Here is a 9,749-nt window from a genome sequence, read left to right on the forward strand (position 1 = left end):
AAAAAAAAAAAAAAAAAACTTACTGAGGACCTGAAAGAGCTTTTGTTATTGATATTCACTACATAAAAAATGAAAACTGAGATATCATCTGATATTTATTAATTAAAAATAACAATAAGCTAATCACATGGTAACATAAATAACATTGTAGCAAAAATAACCATATATTACAAAACAAAAAAGTTAGTGATAATGTGGTGTTTTGTTTTTACGTTTTTTTTGAATTTTTTTTTCCTTTCTTTTCTTTTTCTTTTTTTTTTTTTTTTTTGAGACTGAATCTCGTTCTGTCACCCAGGCTGGAGTGCAGTGGCACGATCTTGGCTCACCACAACCTCTGCCTCCTGGGTTCAAGTGATTCGCCTGTCTCAGCCTCTGGAGTAGCTGGGATTATGAGCACCCACCTCCATGACCAGCTAATTTTTGTAGTTTTAAGTAGAGATGGGTTTCACCATGTTGGTCAGGCTGGTCTCAAACTCCAGATGTCAGGTGATCCACCAGCCTCGGCCTCTCAAAGTGCTGGGATTACAGGCATGAGCCACCACACCCTGCTTGAATCTTTTTAATGCTTGGCTTAATAGAAAACAGCTGGATTTTCATATCTGTTTCTGCATTTGATCTGTTGTGATATGTTGTTTCGGTTGTAATGGAGAAAATATGGCCTCACACAGTTAAAAAAGGGAGGCATTTTAAAAGCCTCTTGAGATAACTACAGATATTCTTATTGGATTCTACCAAACTGGTCAAGTTGTAATTTTTAAAGGGTTAATTGCAGTATAGAAATGGAAACACTCAATGAACTTTTCTGCATTGTTTCATTCAAACTGATTGGTTTGTCTTACTCTTTGAATACACCTTTTACACTTGCCTGATTTTATGACATCATCCACGGGTCATTTAGAAAATATTGGCTCACTGGGTTTTGTAGATCTTCCCAACGCTGACCTTTTTTTTTTTTTTTTTTTTTTTGGTGGGGTCTCGCTCTGTCACCCAGGCTGGAGTGCAGTGGCATGATCTTGGCTCACTGCAACCTCTTCCTTCCAGGTTCAAGTGATTCTTCTGCCCTAGCCTCTTGAGTAGCTGGGATTACAGGTGCACACCACCACACTGGGCTAATTTTTGTATTTTTAGTAGAGACAGGGTTTTACCATGTTGGTGAGGCTGGGCTTGAATTCCTGACTTCGTGATCTGCCAGCCTCGGCCTTTTAAAGTGCTGGGATTACAGGTGTGAGCCACTGTGCCTGGTAGACACATTTCATTATACAATGTAAAAAACAAAGTCACATTTAAAAATCTCCACCAAGCTTAATGGATAGTCTTTACATATTCAGAAGCTGTCAAGTTCATGGTAGCAGGTATAAAATTTTAAAAATACAAATTTTTGCTTAAACGCTTGAATTTTATCACTTATAAAAAATACTGTTAGTTGTTTTCCTGAAAGGCTCTCAGTATCCACAGGGGTCATGGGCCACACTTTGAGGATCACTGGAGTTAGAGGTTTGATTGGAGAGACACAGGTAGAGAACATTTCCCTAACAGGCCCAAACACATCCCTTTTCAGAGTGCTGGAGGAATTTGAAAATGAGGTCTCAGAATTACTAGCAGTAATTCCTGATAAATTAAGAAAAATGGGAGAGAGTTCAGGGAAAAAGACATGAGAAAATATTGCCGTAACTCTCCAGAAGGATGGATTCTGGGTAACGAAGGCCATTATGTTTAACACTGATTCCCAGGAAAAGACTTTAATATATTCAGTAGCAGATAGTTTAAGAACATTAGAAGATAATTCAGTGATTACCAGATGTCAATGAGGGCTAGGTAGGTCATTTCAAAACCATCTCAAATTTCATTTTTTCTTTATGATCACCTGGCACAATACTTTACGTGATGTACCTACGAAAATTTTGCATAACCATACGAAGCAGTTGAATAATAATTTGTACAGTATATTGCTTATACAAACTGCATAAATCTCATTAGAATAAAAAGCATTTGTAAAGTACTTGGGGTATGCCATATGTGTTAGGCAAAGGATGAGTCTGAGAGGCACACGAGGAAAACTAAAATAATTTACCTTGAGAACAAAAGCCTAAGGGTATTTGTAAGTGTCATAAAATATGTGAAGTCTGCCTTGTGAGAGAAAACAGCATTGCCTTATGGAAAGAGCATAGCACAATTAGAATATCTGGTTGCTCATCCTGGCTATACCATCAACTTAATGAATGACCTGGAGTAAGGTTACCTCACTTTGAGACCTATGCCTTATATCTGCAATATTGAAAATGGTGACTAAGATGATCTGTAAAGCCCCAGAAAAAGATGGAGTTTTACTCTTTCACTCCAAGGAACATAAACTGGAACTTATGAGTAGAACTTTGGAGAGACCAAGTTTGCCTCACAATGAGTAATATTTTAGTTCTGTGCTGTCTTATAATGGCTACAGTCACTAAGCTACGTGTGTCTATGGAGCACTTGAAATGCGGCTGGTTCAAAGTGAGATTTGCTGTAAGTATAAATTACATATCAGATTTTGTAAAGAGTATAAAAAGTAGAAGGTAAACTATCTCATAAATTTTTATATTGATTACAGATTGATATAATATTTTTGATACAGTGACTTAAATTATATACATATATGTGTGTGTGTATCTATCTATATATATATATATATATATATATTTTTTTTTTTTTTNTTTTTGAGATGGGGTTTCACTCTGTTGCCCAGGCTGGATTGTGGTGGTGTGATCTCAGCTTACCACAACCTCCATCTCCCAGGCTCAAGTCATCTTCCCACTTCAGCCTCCCAGGCAGCTGGGACCACGGGTGTGGACCACCACACATGGCTAATTCATTTTTTGTATTTTTGGTATAGAGATGGGGTTTCATAATGTTGTCCAGGCTGGTCTTGAACTGCTGACCTCAAGTGATCCACCTGCCTTGTCCTCCCAAAGTACTGGGTTTACAGACATGAACCACTGCTCCCAGTCTAAATTAATATGTTTTAAAAACATTTCACCTGATTTATTTCACTTTTTAAGATATATGTGGCTAACAGAACATTTAAAATTACATATATGGCTCACCTTATATTTCTTTTGGACAGGATGATTCTAGCTAATAGAGCTTCCAACAAAAGAATAGAGGAAGCTAATTTTACTTTTCATCTTGGCATTTTGAGGCACACAAGCAGGGACTGGTCATAGTTCTGACGAGAGAGCTTCACAGAAGACTCCATTTGGTTTGCAATATTTGTGTTCTCAATCTGTGCTCAGATGAATGCTTGGGCTCCAGCAGCACTGCTCCCAGATTTGTCACAGGGGAAGGAGGAGGAGGACAAAGAGATTTTTCTGTCTTCTCTTCCCCTATTCAAAAAGATAACTGATTAGTATGTATTATTGAATAAATTTATGAGTGTACAAAATATATATATGTATTTCAGGTAAAATGCATGATGGTTTAGGGTTCGGGCTTTGGACCAGGTCTGGCAACCAATTTAATTCTTGGTGCCACTGTTTACTAGCTCTGTGACCTTACTTACCCACTCTGCTCCTCAGTTTCTTCATCTGTAAATGTGGGGTTTGCATGTACAGATTTGAATACAATGCAGTATATTTTCCTAGAAACATGGCTTGCTGGTAAACATTTGGTAATGCTATTGCATAAATTACATCTTGCATGACAAAACTACACACAACAACAAAAAACTCTTCATAAAATATCTTGCCTGTAAACAGGTTGTTAAACATGTTCTCACATCCTTGCCTTCTGTCACCACCTGTGCAGCATGTTTTTGAAGCAATTCCACAGTGCTTGTGATTAAAGCAAAATTGTACACTACCTGGATACCCTTAGCAACTTGATCTCACGGTAGGGGAAAAATTTGTGGAGAACTGGAGACTTCATACTCAATAAGGGCCTGTTAGGGGCAACGTGATACAAGGTGACTTCTCTTTACTTTTGCCTTTCCCAACCAAACATGACCCTGAACATCTGCAGCATGAAAAAGAGAAGCATTTATCCCATGCACCTGCTAGCTGACTCTCAGGATTCTGAAACTTAGGGCCAAATGGTGAGTAGTGACTGTTGTGGAATCCAACACTAGTTGACATCCTACTATACTTCTCTGGCCAGTTCCCTCCCATTCCACAGACTCTTTGTCCTGCTCGGTACAACCTTCACACCTAGGAGGTATTTTCTCTCAGAAACTTCCACTGCTTTCTACTGAATAGAGAAAATTAAGGCTATCGTGCTGCATGGACTGCCTCAAAATCCTGTCCTTCTTTAGTTTATTATCAACCAACTCTCTATCTCCCTTGACCTGCCTCCCTCTCAGAGGGAAAAAATATTTCCCTTCTTGTTTAAAGCTAACTTTTGTACTGTGCTCTTTCTTTCCCAGGACAAAGATCATGTTTTATTGGATTATCTTTTTCGCTTCTTGTTTTCAACATTTGACTCTCTTCTGGATTATTTCTTGGAGTTGAAAAATAGTCTTAAATTTCTCCATTTTTATCAATAAAGAGAAAAAAAGAAAGCTTTCTCTATCTTGTATTCTATTTAGTTATCACGCTCCTCTCTTTTAAAATTCAAGTTCAAAAAGGAAAATATACCCTGCCTCTACCTCCTCACATCTCATTCACTAATTTTCTATTTGTAATATCTACTATTTTAATTTAGTTACAAATGCAAATACATGAAACATATATGTAAAATAATGTATTTAATATCAATTTGGATATATTCTATACCTCTCTGACCCAATGATTTCCACTGATCTTTTCCTTCCCTCCAGCCCAACCACCAGCTCCCGTTGTAATAGGCTTGATCCTGTCATTTTCTATTAGCAAATATCTTGCAAACCTGTGTTCTCCAGCATCCACCTATCACCTCCTGCATTTTCACTCACTTATTTGTATACTACTTCTACTCCAGCATATTTAAACCTCATAAATCTTCCAGTCCACTAAACTTAACTCTTTTTCATTATTCATTTCCCATCTTCTATCCTTATTTATCTTCATACCTATTTCCTGGTACATCATTATAATCACTCTCTTATGGCACATTGTTAATTTTTTTGACACTCTGGTTCTCACTCATTTGCCTGGCGAATCTGAAATTGTCCACGTACTGTGTGCCTACACCTCAGCAGGGTGAAACATGCAACCGTGATTTTTGGTCTCACAGGTTGTTAATCCCCAAATATCAAAAATAGACCTCACCACCACACAGTAGTGTTACTTTTTCCTGGTATATTTACTTTTATATTCTCTAAGGTAACAATTTCATGACTTCTCATTCTTCAAACTTCCAAAAGTGTGATCAGTGACTCAAACTTACATTTTATAGACATCACCATGGAAATTATCATATGGAAACACTCACATCTTCTTACCGTCTACTAAACTATCAGAATCAGTACCATACTCAGTGCCTTTCTTCTTCATTCAGCCGAGGAATGATTTTACTCATTACAAAGACCAACCTCCTCATATTGAATTCTATCTCATTTAGTGGTTTAAAATCTTTTTAATACAATCATTTTCTCTCATTGGCAATTCTTTCCTTTATACTTGATCATTCTTATTACCATACAAACAAGCTCAGTTACCTCTACTACATAAACTCCCAAATCCTTAGTACACCATGCTTCCATCATCTGGCTGCTCTTTATCTTTCCATTTTCATCTTTTTGTATCGTACTTTCCAGTTCCCATGCTATTTGTCAAATGATTCTTCTGTTATGTGACCTTTGGTTACATTCAGTGCACAAAAAGCATGAAAATATGACCATGATCAGGAGGAAAAAACAACCAATAACCCATTCATGATAATGCTCAGCAAACTAGAAATAGAGAGGAACTTCCTCAACTTGATAAGGAATATCTACAAAAAATCTGCAACTAACATCACACTTAATGGTGAGAAACCAAATGCTTTTCTGCTAAGATCAGAAATAAGGCAAGGATGAACTCTTTCGCCACTCCTTTTAAACATCATCTGAAAGTTCTAGCTAATAAAAAAGGGAAAAGGAAATAAAAGATGTGTAGATTGGGAAGAAAGATATAAAACTGTTTTTGTTTGTAGATGACATGATTTTCTATGTGGGAAATCTGAAAGAATCATTAACAATGATAACCGTCTGGAACTAATAAGTGATTGTAGGAAGGTTGCGGGATGCAAGGTTAACATACAAAGTCAATTGCTTTCCTATATACCAGCAACAAACAGGTGGAATTTGAAATTAAAAACACAATACCATTTACATTAGTATCCTTGCAAAAGGAAATATTCAAATATAAATCTAACAAAATATGAACAAGATCTATGTGAAGAAAACCATAAAACTTTTATAAAATAAATCAAAGAACTACAAAAATGGAGAGATAGTCCAGAATCATGGATAAAAAGTCTCAGTATCATCAAGATGCTAGTTATCCTCAACTTGATGTACAGATTCAACACAATCCAAATCAAAATCTCAGCAAGTTAATTTGTGGCTATTGACAAACTGATTCTAAAGTTTATGTGAAGAGGCAAAAGACCCCGAATAATGAGTACAATGTTAAAGGAAGAGAACAAAGTTGGAGGACAGACACTACCTAACTTCAATACTTACTGTAAATGGACAGTAATCAAGACAGTGTGGTATTGCTGAGGGAACAAATAAACCAATCGAACAGAATAGAGTCCAGAAATAAATCCACATAAATATAATTAACTAATTTTTGACAAAGGGGAAAACAGAAGAAACAACTAGGCCGAGTGAGTTGGCTCAAGCCGGTAATCTCAACACTTTGGGAGGCTGAGGCAGACAGATCACTTGAGGTCAGGAGTTCAAGACCAGCCTGGCCAACATGGTGAAACCCTGTCTCTACTAAAAATATAAAAATTAGCTGGGTATGGTGGCATGCACCTGTAGTCCCAGCTACTCAGGAGGCTGAGGCAGGCAAATTTCTTGAAACTGGGAGGGGGAGGTTGCAGTGAGCTGAGATAGAGCCGCTGCAGTCCAACCTGAGTGACAGAGTAAGACTCTGTCTTAAAAAAAAAAAAAAAATCTAGATGCCCTTGTGTACGGCAATGACTTTTTAGATACAACACCAAAGGCATACTCCATGAAAGAAATAATAAGCTGGAATTTATCATTTAAAAACTTTTGTTTTGTTTTTATGCGAAGATGTAAAAACATAAAAACAGTAAAAAGGATGAAAAACAGAGCCACAGACTGGAGTAAAGTATTTGTAAAACACATACCTGATAAAGGACTATTTCCAAAATGTATAAAGAACTACTAAATTTCAACAATAAGAAAAGAACAACCCAATTAAAAATGGGAAAAAGATCTAAACAGACACCTCATGAAAGAAGATATACAAATGGCAAATAGGCACATGAAAGGATACTTAACAGCATATGTTATTGGTAAATTGCAAATTAAAACAAGATACCACAATAAGCTATTAAAATGGCAAGAATCAAAAACACTGACAATGTCCAATTCTGGTGAGCATGTGGGGTGAAAGGAATTCTCATTCATTGCTGTTGGGAATGCAAAATGGTACACCTATAGTGAAAGACAGTTTGGAAGTTTCTTATAAAACTAAACATACTCTTACTATATAATCCAGAAATTGTGCTTCTTGGTATTTAACAAAATCAGTTGCAAACTTACATTCCCGCAAAAATGCACATACACATGACCCAAATGAGTTGCAAACCTATGTCAACACAAAAGCTTACTCATGAGTCTTTATAGCAGGTTTATTCACAGTTGTGAAAACTTGGAAGCAATCAGGATATCCTTCAGTGGATGAATGGGTAAATAAACTGGGATGCATCTAGAAAACAGAGTATTATTGGGTACTAACAAGGAATGAGCTATCAAGTCATAAAAAGACATGGAGGAACATTAGATTCATATGATTAAGTGAAAGAAGCCAATCCGAAAAGACTACATACTGTATTACTCCAATTACCTGACATTTTGAAAAAGGCAAAGCTATGGAGATAACAAGGTCAGTGGTTGCCAGGGATTGGGGGGGAGGAAGGGAAGAAAAATAGGTAGAGCACAGAGGATTTTCATGGCAGTAAAATTATTCTCTATAATGGTAGATACATCATTATACTTTTGTCCAAACCCATAGCATGCATAACACCAAGAGTGAATCCTGACATAAACTAAAGACTTTGGGTAATAAGCACATGTCAATGTTAGTTTATTGAGTATAATACATTTATGACTTTGGTGTAGGTTGTTGATGGTAGTGGAGACTATGTGTCTGTGGGAGTAGGGCTATATGAAAGTTTTCCATTCAATTTTGCTGTGAATAAAAACACTACTCTAAAAATAAAGTCAATTATTAAAAGAAATCAACCAATAAAAAGAGAAATAACAGAGATAATAACATTTTAAAGAATATTACATAGTTATTATAGGCCAGATGCAGTGGCTCATGCCTGTAATCCCAGCACTTTGGGAGGTTGAGATGGGTGGATCATGAGGTTGGCAGCTCAAGACCAGCCTGGTCAAGACGGTGAAACCCCGTATCTACTAAAAATACAAAAATTAGCCAGGCATGGTGCCGGGGCACCTGTAATCCCAGCTACTTGGGAGGCTGTGGCAGGAGAATTGCTTGAACCTGGGAGGCAGAGGTTGCAGTGAGCCAAGATTACACCACAATGCACTCTAGCCTGGGCAACAGAGTGCAACTGTCTCAAAAAAAAAAAGTTAAATAGTTATTATAAATCTTATATATTAAAGGAATAAAGCATCAAAATATTGAGGAGAAACATGGAACAGATAAAAAATACAAGTAGAAGTTACAGAGCTGAAAAATAAAATATCTGAAATAAAAGTACTGGATGAGATTAGGAGCAATGTAGACACTGCAGATAAAAGATTAGGAAATTCAAGGTGTTATCTAAAATACAGCAGAAAAGAATGAAAACAAAAATGACTAGTGCTTTAGTGAGTTGTGGAACAATATTATATAATCTAATCTGCGGGATTGTTTTCATGAAAGGAGAAGAGAAGGGAGAACTGAAACAAATATTCAAGGAAGTCATAGCCGTAAAACTTTCAACTGTGATAAAAATTATAAGCCCATAGATTCATGAACAAACATAAAGAAAACCACACCAAGGTATATCACAATCAAATTGCTGAGAATCAGTGACAAAGAGAAAAATCTTAAAAAGAAGGTGGGTGGGAGAAAGACACCATCTTTGTCTGTTTTGTGATGCCATAGCAGAATACCTGATATGCAGTATAAAGAACAGAAATTTATTTCCTACAATTCTAAACGCTGGGAATTCCAAGACTAAGTTGCTGGCAGGTTTGATGTCTGGTAAGGGCCTGGTCTCTGCTTTCAAGATGTTTTCTTGAATGCTGTCTCCTTAGAGGGGAGGAACTCTGTTTCTCACATGGCAGAGGAGTTCAAGAGAGATAACCCAGCTAGGCATGGTGGTTCATGCCTATAATCCCAGCACTTTGAGAGGACGAGGTGGGTTGATCACCTGAGGTCAGGAGTTAGAGACCAGCCTGACCAATATGGTGAAACCCCACGTCTACTAAAAAAAATAATACAAAAATTAGCCAGGCCTAGGCTGGCTAGCCACAGCGTGCGCCTGTGGTCCCAGCTACTTGGGAGGCTGAGACAGGAGAATCACTTGAACCCGAGAGGCAGAGGTTGCAGTGAGCTGAGATTGTGCCACTGCACTCCAGCCTGAGCAACAGAGTGAGATTCTGTCTCAAA

Source organism: Cebus imitator, unplaced genomic scaffold (assembly GCF_001604975.1).
Source record: "Cebus imitator isolate Cc_AM_T3 unplaced genomic scaffold, Cebus_imitator-1.0 Scaffold97, whole genome shotgun sequence".
NCBI lineage: Eukaryota > Metazoa > Chordata > Mammalia > Primates > Cebidae > Cebus > Cebus imitator.